This window comes from Monodon monoceros, unplaced genomic scaffold (assembly GCF_005190385.1).
Source record: "Monodon monoceros isolate NGI ecotype Baffin Bay Population unplaced genomic scaffold, NGI_Narwhal_1 Super_Scaffold_15, whole genome shotgun sequence".
NCBI lineage: Eukaryota > Metazoa > Chordata > Mammalia > Artiodactyla > Monodontidae > Monodon > Monodon monoceros.
The window spans coordinates 68,288,084-68,302,072 of NW_021703771.1; the positions used below are offsets into that span (position 1 = coordinate 68,288,084).

General features: G+C 43.5%; 1 non-coding gene and 1 pseudogene across 1 annotated transcript; one reads left to right on the top strand and one right to left on the bottom strand.

Moving 5' to 3' along the window:
* The first annotated feature begins 10,137 nt into the window (after window positions 1-10,137).
* TRNAL-UAA lies at window positions 10,138-10,220 on the top strand. Its single transcript has one exon. It is a non-coding gene; the product is annotated as a tRNA-Leu (tRNA).
* A 54-nt stretch (window positions 10,221-10,274) lies between these two features.
* LOC114895912 overlaps window positions 10,275-13,989 on the bottom strand; it is a 36,994-nt pseudogene continuing 33,279 nt past the window's right edge.

The window sequence follows — 13,989 nt, forward strand, 5'->3', positions numbered from 1 at the left end:
CAGAACTGGAGGCAAATCGAGACCAGGATTGGCTGCCACGAGGTAGGGCCAGGAAGACTCTGTACCTTATTAAAGGTACAGACCAAGGTGGGATGCAAAGAAAGTTGTAAAACTTTTTAAGAAGGGATTTTTTTTCCTTTTTATTCTTCCATTCAAATAAAACAGATTATTTTAAAAATTGTGGACAAAATGTGTTGGCTTGGGTTTCAGCTGTACATATTCCTCTCTCACGTGGCATCTAGTGGGGTAATTTATGCAAAATACTTAGCTCCCTGCTTCTAGTCATAAAAGGCTGTGTTTCAGGGTGCTGGCTTTGAGCAACAGTCCTAAACTGTCCTCAATCACTGAGGTCTCTTTTTATGAGGCTCCCCTGAGATGCCTCAGTCCATTTTCCTGAGTAGGTCGGGGCATCCCCTCATCCCCCACACACATACAGACTCCTTAGGGATCCATAATACTCACTCAATACAAAAATGTTCAACTGCAGGTATACTGTGCAGAGAAATAACTGGCAAGGCCATTCCTTCTGCTGCAGGAGTTGAAGATCAAGGAGAGATTGGAGGACCCCAAACTGCCCTTTCTTTGAGCTCTGAGCTCGGCTGGGCTGCAAGGCCTCACTCTCTCCCTGTTGAAGCCGTCCTGGCAGACCTACTGTTATGTGCCTCCCAGCTGCCAGCAGCTGGTGCACCAACTCTTTCAAAAGATGGTTTTGGACCAAATCAAGAAGACAATCTCCAGGGGGTAGAGAGGACATACAAGGAATGTCACCCTTAGATAAAAAGAAATTATTTAGCCTGCATGTGACAAAACAGGAATTTCTTTTGCGGCTAGGAATGTTTAACTAGTTTATTCTTTTGCCCTGCCCTGTGGTTTTCCCTGGTCTAAAGCACCCTTAAAAGGGCATAGATGAGGCAACAGCCTCTCTTCACGATCTTCATCGCACTTGGTAACCTGGTTCATGGAAGAAACCTGTCAAACAAGAAATGTTACTGAGTGGCAAGATGTTAAAACATGCACAGACCCAGGAGAAAGTAAATCTGTCTGGGAAATGAAAGAAAGTGCCTGTTCTTTCAGTGCTGGGACTCATCAGTAGGGGAGCTTCTTGTGTTTGGCATCCTGCCTTGGCGGTTATCAATATATGAAATAACTTTGCAACAGGTGCTCATTTCCAAAAGGAAACCATAGCTTTATTAGCATCCCTTCTCACTGATGAGAGTTTCAGTGTTACATTAAAAATGACTGGCAGAACACACTGGGGAATATAAAAATGGTGAAGAGAAATCCTTTCCTTCTTGATAAGAGACAAGAGGCTTAAAATAAATATTTTTGGAAGGAATCATCCAGTGGTGTGAATGAATATGAGAGTTAAAATAAGAAGAAAGAAAGGAAGAAGGAAGGATGACCATCCTAAGGTCAGACAGTAAGATAACTGTGGACACCCAAAAGAGCAGAGTGGGATCAGGGGACAAGCTGGAAATACTGAAAGTAAACTTTCCTGTGAACTAACCTAGTTGATTTTCATCTGTGCACTAACAAGTAGAAATTGTGAACAAATGACTTACTTGGCTGACATGTCAACAGGGACAATGGTTTCAACTAGAAGTTGGTAGGTTATCTTTTTTTTCCCTCTGTGTATGCCCTGTGAGTATAATTTGGTTAAATTATGTACTACGATATTCTATAATATAATTTTGTTTGGGCTTAAATTCAATGTAGTATGTGGGGTGAAAATTTTGGAAATTTCTCCTAACACCTAAAGGCCTGTATAGATTTCTGATAACTCAGAGCCTTAATATTCACTTGCGTGTTAATTTATTTTCCTTTTACATTTTTGGAAAAAAGAAAAAATGAAAAAATTGTGCCTCATAGTTTGATAAAATATAATTACCACCCCTCTCTTCATCCAACTATTGCATTATTCTTTAACAGTTAATAAAACTGGGAGAGACTGATGCTATTAATTCCATTTAGTCTATTGTTTCTTTGCTTGGTCTGCTTTTTTATTCAGAAGAAAATTTATATGTATATATATGATAAAATGTATACTATATAAATTATATATATATATATTTCCATTTTCAAAATTTTCAAAAAGACTTAAAAACAAAATAGATACTACAGTTTACACCTCAAACAAAAACTCCTGGAATTAAAGGTACACCAGGTAGCAACTAAACAACCGAATTACCTCCTTAAAGTATATTGCCAAAACAAAACAAAACAAAAGGAAATATTCATGCATTCAGATTTATATTACCAACTCCTCTGATTTATTTGACAGCAGAAAGAGGCTGTGATTTGCCAATGTCCACATACCCTGTGTGGGCTTAGTTGACAGTATTTGCCTTCTCTGTTAGCTACACCTGCATACTACACAGCTATAATAAATCATCAGATGTGGTTAAGGCAACTAAGAAAAAAGGGGAGGGAAATGACTGCTCCCCAGCGCTTGGTAGCACAAAAACACAGAGGTACCTCATCTATTTTTCAGAGTATTGGGTCAGATGAATTAGCCCACACACTGTCATGTGAAATGGCCAAGGAGTCTACCCTTGACTCTTTCTTCTCTGTATCTCCTTTGTGGTTGATCTCATTCACCCCATGGCTTTGCTACCCTATGATGATAATTTCCAAACCTTTGTGGAGAGAAGATTGGTCACCGATGACCCCAGCAGCTCTCTTTAGTTTGCCTGATAAGGAGGAAACATACAGTCTCAACTGTACCCAAGGTACCCAGGTGCTGTCAGCGTAAGTGGGCAACCTCCCTGAGCAGGTGGCACCCAAGCTAGACTCTTTTTCTTCTGCTTGCAAGACTCCTCTTATTCTCACCTTCGAAAAATATTGTTTTTGAGTAGCAGGGGTGAGCTCATGATGAATGCAGCTGGGTACTGCCCAAGCATATCCTGGGATCACTAGACATGACAGCATCATCCTGGGGCTGCCCCTCCCCCACCTGTTGTTCCGCCTGCACCGTGGGACACTCAGATGTTTGCCTGAGCCATTCACTCAATAATCTACATCTTTAGCCTAGATTTGTCACCTGAACTGCATACTTTTATATCCTACTGTCTCCTTGACCTCTCTTCCTGAATGTCCCATAGGTTCCTCAAACTCAGCATTCTGTTCTTCCTTTGATGCACCTCCTTCAGTTAATGGAATCATTACCCTCCCAGATAGCTAGAGGCAAAACATGTGAATCACCTTCATTCAGTTCTATCCTCCTCTCTGTCCACAACCAAATGAAATTAAAGAATTGCTGTTTATACTTAAAAAAAAAAGATGAATATTTGTGGGCTATTGTGTGGTTAATAATGTAATCCAAAATGCACACCAGATACTTGGGCTGTAAAGGCAGTTACAATTTTCTGTCTGGATTTTCCTAATTGACCCAACGAGAAAGCTTCACACATCAGGAATTACATTTTGATTTACATTTAAGTTTATATAATCTTCAGTGTGGTTGTTCATTCAATAAACGTCTATTAAGGGCAGAGCTGATATTACTGAACTCTGGTCCAAACTTGCATACATATTTCTTTTACATATGTAAGTTGCCTTGGAACCAGCTTCTTGCAGAGCTGTTGTCCCAGCATAACTTTTAATAGCTTCTCCTTTCACTTTCACAAGTGTCTGAGTTTGGATGATAAACTGTACAGTCACCCAACATATATATGATATTTAATTTGGGCGTCCCCTTGTATGACATTTTCTAAGTTCACCCTGCCCTTTAATATCTAGCCAACTGAGTCTGACTCTCCACCCTGAGTGGCTGCAGGAAGACCCTACCTTTTGTTAGATTGTCCCTCTCCTTGTTGTGGAAACTGTGGGGACAGAGATGTGGCCTTTCTTCACTGCCACTTCCTGAGCCCATATTTCTTACTTGCCAAAAACCCAAAGTAGGGCTTCCCTGGTGGCGCTGTGGTTGAGAGTCCGCCTGCCGATGCAGGGGACACGGGTTTGTGCCCCGGTCCGGGAGGATCCCACATGCGGAGCGGCTGGGCCGCTGAGCCTGCGCATCCGGAGCCTGTGCTCCGAAATGGGAGAGGCCACAACAGTGAGAGGCCTGCATAACGCAAAAAAAAAAAAAAAAAAAAATCAAAAAAACCCAAAGTAAAATAAATATCCCTGAAAAAGAATTAAGTATAATAACACACGGAAGAGAGAAAATTAAGAAAAACTAAACGGTTAAAATTTAAATATAAGGGTTAAAATAGAAATGTCATGAAAAGTGAACTATTACAAGATAAAATAACCAGATTTAATTATAAAATAAAAATTAAAAGCGACAATATGTAAAATAAAATCAAAACACACAGATTAAGAAAAAATCTAAACTTAACAAGGAATAAATATAACTTCAGTTGGATGTTATGTAATAATACTTTTAAAGGCAATGCAAATAAAGACAAAGTAAGGAAAATAAGATAGAGGCAGAACACTTAAAGAATAAAGAACTATAGGGGTAAGACAGGAATAAAGACACAGACCTACTAGAGAATGGACTTGAGGATATGGGGAGGGGGAAGGGTAAGCTGTGACAAAGTGAGAGAGAGACATGGACACATATACACTACCAAACGTAAGGTAGATAGCTAGTGGAAAGCAGCCGCATAGCACAGGGAGATCAGCTCGGTGCTTTGTGACGGCCTGGAGGGGTGGGATAGGGAGCGGGGGATGGAGGGAGATGCAAGAGGGAAGAGATATGGGAATATAAGTATATGTATAACTGATTCACTTTGTTAAAAAGCAGAAACTAACACACCATTGTAAAGCAATTATAAAAAAATAAAAAATAAAAAAAATAAAGAATAAAGAACTAAAACAGAAATGGGGAAAATTAGGTAAAATGAGGTAACATGTAAAGTGCTTCTCACGGTAAAGTGATGCTAACACACTGCTCTATAAAACAAAATTTGTCTTTAGTGAAATTGGAAAACAAAAGATGAGGGGGAAGGGAGGAGAGAGTAAAGAGCCCTTTTGAAAGCAGGCTAGGAGTCCTTTGCAAAATTCCCACCGGACTTCTCTGTAGTTGAGCCCTGAATTGCTGGGAGATGGAAGGCACCAGGCAATACAAACTTCCGTCGCCCGACCCTTGTCCCATGTCCCAGCAACCCTGCTTCCCTTTGTGGTATCTCCGGCCCAGAGCTGTCTGAAAGAGCCTCACCACAATTTCAGCAGAGTCAGGGTTGGTTGACCTCACACTCGCTCAGCCATCAACTCCGTGCTTTGGAACCCAGAAGAATTGCACACTCAGGCATCTGAAAGTGCCTGGAAAGTATTTCGCAATCCCCAATGTAAGCAACAGAATGCTTCTCGTTTTCACCTTCAGGTGACAAAATATGTCCTAGTGTTGACGCTGCTTAGTGATAATGTTACCGACCTTGGACTCTTTAATCAATAGAAACTGGTAAGAGGCCAGACAAGAAACTCAGGCAAGGCTTTACCGGGACTCATGCTGCAACAGGAGGGAGAGAAAACAAGCAACAGGTTCCCTTGCCCACTCGCTGAGGGGGCGTGGTAAGCTGGTTCCTTATATGGGAGGATAGGGGTGGGCCCCGCGGTTAGGTGGAGGGGTGACTTAGGTGGTCTGCCCACCCCCTTGGCGGTGCTGTGTGCAGGGATCATGCGCAATACCCTGCTTTTGCTCCTGACACCTCAGAAGTGGCAGTTGGGTTTTTGGTCTTTTCGTATCTTGTTCATAATTTGCCCCAGCTGCGCATGTACGCAGTTATTTTAAGTCCCTTATAGTTTCTTTGTATCCTGTTCCTCAAGGAGATGTTTGTCCAGGTGCAACCACTGCAGCAAAGGGTCCCAGGTCCCAGGTGCCAGCCTGTCTCAATGATACTCTGAAAATCTATGATACGGCCATATTTCTTCACTGTTGAGATACGGAGGGGGTTTAAAAGTAACCTGGAAGTTGAAGGGTTTAACTGATGTTGAAATAAAAGGGTGTTAGGATGAAATTAGCAAGTGAGAGATTTCTAGTAAAGTGAAAGTGAAGAGTCTATCAAAGACGAGACACACCTGAAGAGAAGGCAGCTTCAGGGTTCCACGCAATCATTTGTATATTTATTTAAATACAGAAAGACAGCAAGTGCACCCTCAGGAGATAAGCTCACTTAGGGGAAAAAAAGGTAAATGATAAGAAATCAAGCCAGTAATGGGGACTCAGTCAAGGAAGCAACATTTGTGGAATACTGTAGAACCCTTCACCCACTCTACACATACTGTCTGAGCCCTTAGGAAATGTTTCCTCAGAAACCTACCGTGAAAACAGGGCCATTAAAACCCGAGCATGCCTCACAATCACCCAGTTCTGAGACACACATTCAGGAAGTTGGGGTAGGGCCTGAGAATTTGCATTTCCAACAAGTTCCCAGGTGATCCGGATGCTTTGAGAACCACTGGTATATATTTCAAGACGTGTTAATTATCCCATACCTCAGGCAGATGGGAGGTAGATAGTCTCTGGCTAGCTCTGGCTCATAACGGTCTCTAAGGGCAGTTTCCTTCAAGCCCATCCTTCTGGCATCTTTGGGTGTTAGCTCCTTATCCATTGGCTTGTCCCCTTGTAGTCACAGGATGCTAACACAGCTCCAAGAACTTCATTTCACACCAGCTCATTGAAGGCAGGAAGACAAAGGGAAGGAATAGCACAAGCTTTCACTTTCCAAGACTCTTTTCTTTTGATGCGCGGGCCTCTCACTGTTGTGGCCTCTCCCGCTGTGGAGCACAGGCTCTGGATGCGCAGGCTCAGCGGCCATGGCTCACGGGCCCAGCCGCTCTGCGGCACGTGGGATCGGGGCACGAACCCGCGTCCCCTGCATCGTCAGGCGGACTCTCAACCACTGCGCCACCAGGGAAGCCCCTTCCTAAGTTTTGTACACTCATATTTGCAGGTAAGTGTAACTTAATACTCATTTCACTTTACAATTCTATGTGTGGTGGGAAGGTAGGGTTTATGCTGGGCCTTGGAGGAGAGTTGGGCAGAAAGAATCAGGAGGAGAGAGACAGAAAATGGCTTAGCATCTCTAAGGGACAAGGGGTCCCAATTCAGTATAACTGGAATGACAGGGGTTCTGGAAAGGGGTTATGCATTCTACTTTATTCACTTCTATATTGTTTGAACTTCATACAACTTTCACAGTTTGAATGTCTTTTAGTAAAGATATTTTCATTGTGAAAAGATAAAGAGAGAGAAAAGTAGAAGCCACACAGCAGAGGATTCTGGGAAAAAGCGAAAGTAAATGAGTGGACTTGGAAAGTTTGGGCAACTCCATTCAAGAGTTTGGAAACAAATCGAAGAAGGAAAGTTCAATGTTAGCAAAAGGGTCAGCAGGGTCTTTGTTTTGGGCTATCATTAATTGATTAAAGTGCAACAAATATCTCGTGTGTGTGTGTGTGTGTGTGTGTGTAAGTTTTCATTTCTCTGGGATAAATGCTCATGAGTGCAATTGCTGGGTCCTATGGTAGTTGTATGTTTGTTTAAGAAATGCCAAATTTTGTGCAGAGTGGTCATACCATTTTATACTCCTACCAATCATGTAAAAGTGATCTAGTTTGTCCCCCATTATCTTAGGCAATTGGTGTTGCCATCAGCAGGGTTTTTAAGATACATGTATGGAAACAAAATATATGCCTGTGAATACATTGTCAACGCTAGAGTTACCACCTCTGGCTAGTTTGTCTATTAGTTATCTATAGCTGCATAAAAATAACACACAAATATTTACCTTATGTAGTTTCTGAGGGTCAGGAAATCAAGGTTTCGCTAGGTGGTTCTGATTCAGGGTCTCTCAAGAGGTTGTAGTCAAGATATTGGCCAAGGCTATAGTCATCCGAAGGCTTGACTGGGCTGAGGCCTCAGTTCCTTGCTGGCTGCTCTTCCCCACATGGGCCTCTCAAAAGGTTGCTCCGGACATGGCAGCTGGTTTCCTCCAGAGGGAATCATCCAACAGAGAGAAACCAAGTTGATAGCAGCAGTGTCTTTTGATGACCTACTCTCCGAGGTTGCATACTGTCTCTTCTGTTTTATTCTACTCCTTAGAAACAAGATCCAGCCCACACTGAAGGAGAAGGGAATTAGGCTCTATGTCTTGAATGGAGGAGTATCAAAGCACTTCTAGAATTTTTTTTTTTTTTTTTTTTTTTTTTGCGGTACGCGGGCCTCTCACTGTTGTGGCCTCTCCCGTTGCGGAGCACAGGCTCCGGATGCACAGTCTCAGCGGCCATGGCTCACGGGCCCAGCCGCTCTGCGGCATGTGGGATTTTCCCGGACTGCGGCACGAACCCGTGTCCCCTGCATCGGCAGGCGGACTCTCAACCACCGCGCCACCAGGGAAGCCCTAGACCTATTTTTTAAACCACTATAGAATGCATAAAGAATATCATGGCTTAAATAAACACACACAGTGAAAAATAGTGTAAGTAGAGGGAAACATTTCCCCATAAGAAGTATGTCAAGTGCAATTTCCTGAAATTCCAATGTTATAAAATCTATCTTAATATTGTCATTTGCTCTCTAATATTGTCAGTTATAACAAGTGTCATTGAACCCTGCCTTTCACATTTTGTTCTAACATTCAAGTGGATATTTGTCATGCCTTGCAGTTGCCAGCATCTTTTGAACACTCTTCCGACGTTTGGGGAATTTCCTCCATTTTGAGGCCTGCTTCCTAAGGCACAAGCCAAAACTTAGCCTCCGAGATGGAGATGGTGAGTTAGTGGGTGGTGATCCTGTGTCATCATCACACCAATGTCTCTAGACCCTGGCAAGAGTCCAAGTTCCCCTTCTTCTCTCAGCAGGGCAGGGCCAGGCCGGAGGAAATGCTCGATCGCTGTTCTTGACTGCACGCTCCTGGAGGGCCAGGCCTCATGTTCAGCGGGAGGGATAGTGTTGAGGCCGGAATGTAGATGCAGGCCACTGTTCCCTCACTATGTTAAGTGGCAAAGCAGGTAGGGGACAATTCCATCCACTACTATCCGGAGGAGCTCCCTCAGGGGCGGTCATGTTCTTGGCTGGAACTCAGAGAACCAGGGCAGCAGGCTGGGCGAAGGCCTCCACAGGTCAGGGCTGTGTTCCCAGGGATCACAGGTGTCCAGGAGGTGGCAGGGCAATGGGTTTCTCACAGTGTGACCCAGTGGGTGAGGAGCCAGTTGGTGACGTGAATGCGTACAGTCTCCTGGATGACGTAAATTCTCAGTCAAAGCTGCCTGCACTGTCTCAACAAGGGCGTGGCTGCCGGACGGTGCCTCAGTCCGCAGGCTCCCTGACGCTCCAGAACACAGAAGCCTTGGCTCTGTGGTGGCTTCCAGGTCCTGTGTGGTGGAGAATGGAGCGAAAGCCCTGGAAAAGGAAGTCAACTGGGAGGACGAACTGAAATCTCTTGTGCACAGGCAGGAAGGAGGGCGCTGCAGAACAGTTAAGATACGAGAACATAAACATCTAGGTGCAAGGGAGGGTCTGGGAACAGAGAGGAGGTCCCCGGCCCTGCGTCTGAAGCGTGCCCGAAGCCAGTCGGGAGGGCGAATTGTGCCGCGCTCCCTGCACGTGGCGCCGCAGTATAGACACAGGTCGCTACAACACTCCCTGCCCGTGTGACTTGTTGAGAAGAAAAGCGGCCCATAGGGACGGGCGTCCAAGAACTCTGCTGCTGCCCATGCAACTCATTCCTTGAAGTTTATTCTACCTGGAATGAAACAAACCAAAAAACAAACTGAACGCCACTCTCTGGGCTCCGTCCCAGCACCGCCACCACTCCCGGGCGCCTCCTAAAACGTGCTGCTAGGAATCCAGAGGTTTACGAGCGTGTTTGTTTCCCGCGCCCGCCCACCTCGAAACCGAAAATAGAGTGGCTGGGCCCGAGTTCCGCCTAAGCGACCGGAGGGTCGCCGCCGCCGCCGCCGCCGAAAGCGCGCCGAGCTCGGCTGCAGTTGCCCTGGCGGCCGCGGCGGGCCAGGGGCAACAGTGAGCTGCGGCGGCGTTAAAACGAGGCTCCGGCTGGCAGGCAGCTCCATCTCGGGCTGGGAAAACTAAGGGAGCGGCGGCGAAGGGCCCCCGGCCTTCTTAAGGGCGGGCGCGAGGAGGACGGTGCAGTACGACTTGTAGGAAGAGCGAAGAGAAGATCGTGCGCCTGCACCAGGATGGCCGAGTGGTTAAGGCGTTGGACTTAAGATCCAATGGACATGTGTCCGCGTGGGTTCGAACCCCACTCCTGGTAGATAGTTTTCCTCTTCTCTCATTAAAAAATTAATTTATTTTTAAAATGTAAATTTCACCGAGCAAACCATGTCTTGTACTCAGGAATTCTGACTCCTGGCTGAGAGAGGCGCAAGCCCAAGACGCGGCCCCGCCTCCCACAGGCCAGAGGCGACTCAGCGAGCGGGCTGGGCGTGGGGCGCCGGCGCTCTTCCCCGGGCCAGGACGGGCGGTGGGGTGGGCGTCGCTGCCGGTCAACGGCTTCGCGGGGCTCAGGTGGGGTTGGGACTCCGGCGGCAGCCCGCGCCGCGGGGATCAGTTCTCTCGCTTGCAGGGAGGCAGCTAGCTGGGCAGGAAGGGCGCTTGTGATACAGCATCGTAGTTAGAAAAGTGCCTGTGCAGAAAAGTCAAAAGTTCATCTCTACCTTTTCCTAGTTTTTCGCCAAAATTAATTGTATGCACACAATTCTTCCGTTAAATCCATGAAGGCGGAGACAGTATGCATCATAGCTACAAAATGGACTCTAATTGGTAATCGGCTAAGAATTTTAAAATACGAACGGCGCGGTCTGCTTTTTGTTTTTTAAATACTTTTAAAAAGTGAAAGCAATCTAAAATCTGGGGGGGGGGGGACGTTGCAAGTACAGTGGAAAGTATTTTTTTTTTCAAATCATTTGAGAGTAAGGTACCAAATAGATACTCCAGTACAACCGTTAAAATCAGGGAATTAACGTTGATAATTTACTACCATCTAATCCCCAGGCCCCATTTAATCACCAGCGGTCCTTTAAAGTAAAAGTCTCCTGTTCAGAATAATGCATTGCATTTACTTGTCACATTGCCTTAAGCTTCTGCAATCTAGCACGATTCCTCAGTCTCTCCTGACTTTCATGATCTTGAAACTTCTGAAGATGACAGGCTCGTCTTTCTGTAGAACATCCGTTTGTCAGTTTGGGTTTGTCTAATGTTTCCTCTTGATTAGATTCAGGTTATGCTTATAAATAAAGCAGGGCTATCCTGGAAGTGACACTGTGTTTGCACTGTAGTCTCTCAGGTGGCATGGTTTTGGTCTGTCCTGTTACTGATCTTAACTTAGTTCACTTGATAAGGCTTTTCTGCCAGTTTTCTCCACTACAGTTCACCCTTTGTGATTAATGCATATTTTGAGGGGAAGTGCTCTGAAGTTATGTAAATATCCCATTACTCATCAAACTTTCCATTTTATTCAATTATTATGGAATGAGGCATGTAAGTATGCACCCGTGGTGTCCTATTTTAATTAATGGTTACAATCCATTTTATAATTATTACTTTTCATGCTGAAAGTGTCCCAGATTCGGTCAGTGGGAGTCTATTCAAGGCTGACCTTTGACATGTCTTCATCATTTTTTAGCACTTCCTTACTTCCTAGTCCAAGATATTCCATGCTTACCTTGTACGCCTCCTGACCCAGACAATGTAGAATCAGACATTTTGAAAAGAACCCCAGTTTCCTTTAGTGGAGAATGCTAGTTAGGAAGCAAGATCTCAGTACTAGGTGTGCTCATTGCTTTTGATGTGTTACTGTTCCCAGGCCCTCTCAGTAGAGAGAATCAGGGAGTATATGTGTCTGTGTCCACACCTATATTTATCTATATATATCTATTTAGATTTGGGAGTTCCTACCAATACTCTAATTCTGATCCAACACTGTAAATTTTGTTCTAGTTTTTCTATCCATATTTGTAATTCTCAAAATTGCCACCCGTCCCCTGCCCCAGTGTAACATCTACCTTGCTTGGGCCCATCTAATGGATTTAGAATTAAATTGTTCAAGAAGAAGGGAAGAGGAAAAGAGAGTGTCTAAACCGTTTAGAAATAAGCATCCTGCCAGCACTGAGAACTGGCTATGCGTCAGTTGCTGTTAGACATTTGAGATGTGCAGATAAATAAGCCAGCGTCTCCTTCAAGGAGCTTAGATGGTGAGAGACAGAGATTTTAGTAAACCACATTTATAATGAGGAAATATAAATTATGCCCAAGGTGCTAAAGGAGAAGTTCCAAAAGCCCTAACTCTTTCCCAGAGAGTCAGCTTTAGTTGAGAACTGAAGGAAGAGGGGTAGGGTTCAGGGAGAGGCAGGGAAGAGAGGGAGAGGGATACAGGTGGGGGAAAACATCTTGAAACCATGCTAAGTATGGTGCCTGGAGCCCACTGAAGGATCCAAAACAAGAAGCAACGTGATTAGTGTTACATTTGAAAGTATATCTATTGATGTAGAAACTCGGTCGGTCCGTATATGCTCAGGACAGGGGGGCATGTTGAATTGGCAGAAAATATTTTTTAGGGGAAAATTATTTAATTCAGTCAACAGCCAGTTAGACTGAGTGCAGTCTATTTCTCTCTTCCTCCTTAAAAGCTGAGCAAGGGGAAGAACAATATTTACTTAACAATAATAAATTAAGTCCCTAAATTGATCTATAAATAAGAGTGTGGATTTATAAGCATATTTTAAGTTATTCAAAATGGATTTTTCTGTTGGACTTCATGCAGAACTCTGTAGGAAAAATATTGCCAATACAAGAACAACATTGATTTCAACAATATTGAAGCTTTCCCAGTCTGAACGCAGGGACTCTTGCTAATTTATTTGTATTAATATGTTCAAGTGCAAATACGGAACAATACTTCCAAGAATAGGCAGAGTAGTTAGATTTTTACTTTGTTCCTTTAAAACTATATTGTAAATCAAGCTTCTAGTCAGTAATAACCAGCTACTGTGCTATAACAGAGATGGTAAAAGACCAGCTAGTATTCTTGTGCTTGTTAAAATTCTGACACACAGATCACTGAGATGCCACAAAGAGGGGTGAAATGATGTCTGAAAGCTGCTGGTCTGGAAACAAGAAAATCTATCAGATGGATCCTAGGGCACTGAATCACAAGTTTTTGATTGATCAATATGTATGGCCTATTTAACTGCAATCTTCACATGCCAATTTAGATGGAATCTTTTGCTTTACTATATCCTACTCTATAAAGTGTTCTATTATTGATTTCCTCTAACTAGCAGGATTCTGTAAGTGAATTTCAATTTAGTGCAGCAAACTTTAAGAATATGATTCAGTTTACGAAGTACATATCAAAAGGTCACTCAGTAGGAAGAACCCAGGCTTTGGGGTCAGACAGACTTATCAACTTTCCCAGGTTATCAGCCTTCTTTCTTCATTTGCAAATAGGAAAATAAAATTTACCTCCACAAAGTGGTTGTGAGGCTGTAATACTCTTCTCACAAAAGTGGGTGTTTCGTAACTGAGTTTGCTTCCCTTTTCAGGAGCCATCATTTGTGGAAAGTACAGTAGAACTACACTGTGCAAGTAGGAAGAAATCTTACCTTGCATGTATAGACCACTTTGCAGTTTTCCAAAACACTTATACGTTCATCTCCTCCTTTGACAGACAATATCATACACTCAAACCCATTGTACCTAGGTGGTAGGTACAATTAGGCACAATTTTCCTTAATAAATTTAAAGAGTAATATTTTCTTTCATCCAAAATTACATAGATAGAGCTAGAGGATATTAGTAGTTCTTAAAAATGGAAACCCTGTCCTAAAATGTAGCAGAATTTTTTCTTTTCCTTGAGAAGTAGACCTGTTATATTAGACCCTTTTTTTTTCATTCTTAAAATATTTTGAATTTAAATTTGAATCGTTTGTAGGTATACCACCACTAAGCTTAGAATGATTTTCCAATGATTATTTTAACAATAATAAATTAAGTCCCTAAATTGATCTATAAATAAGAGTGTG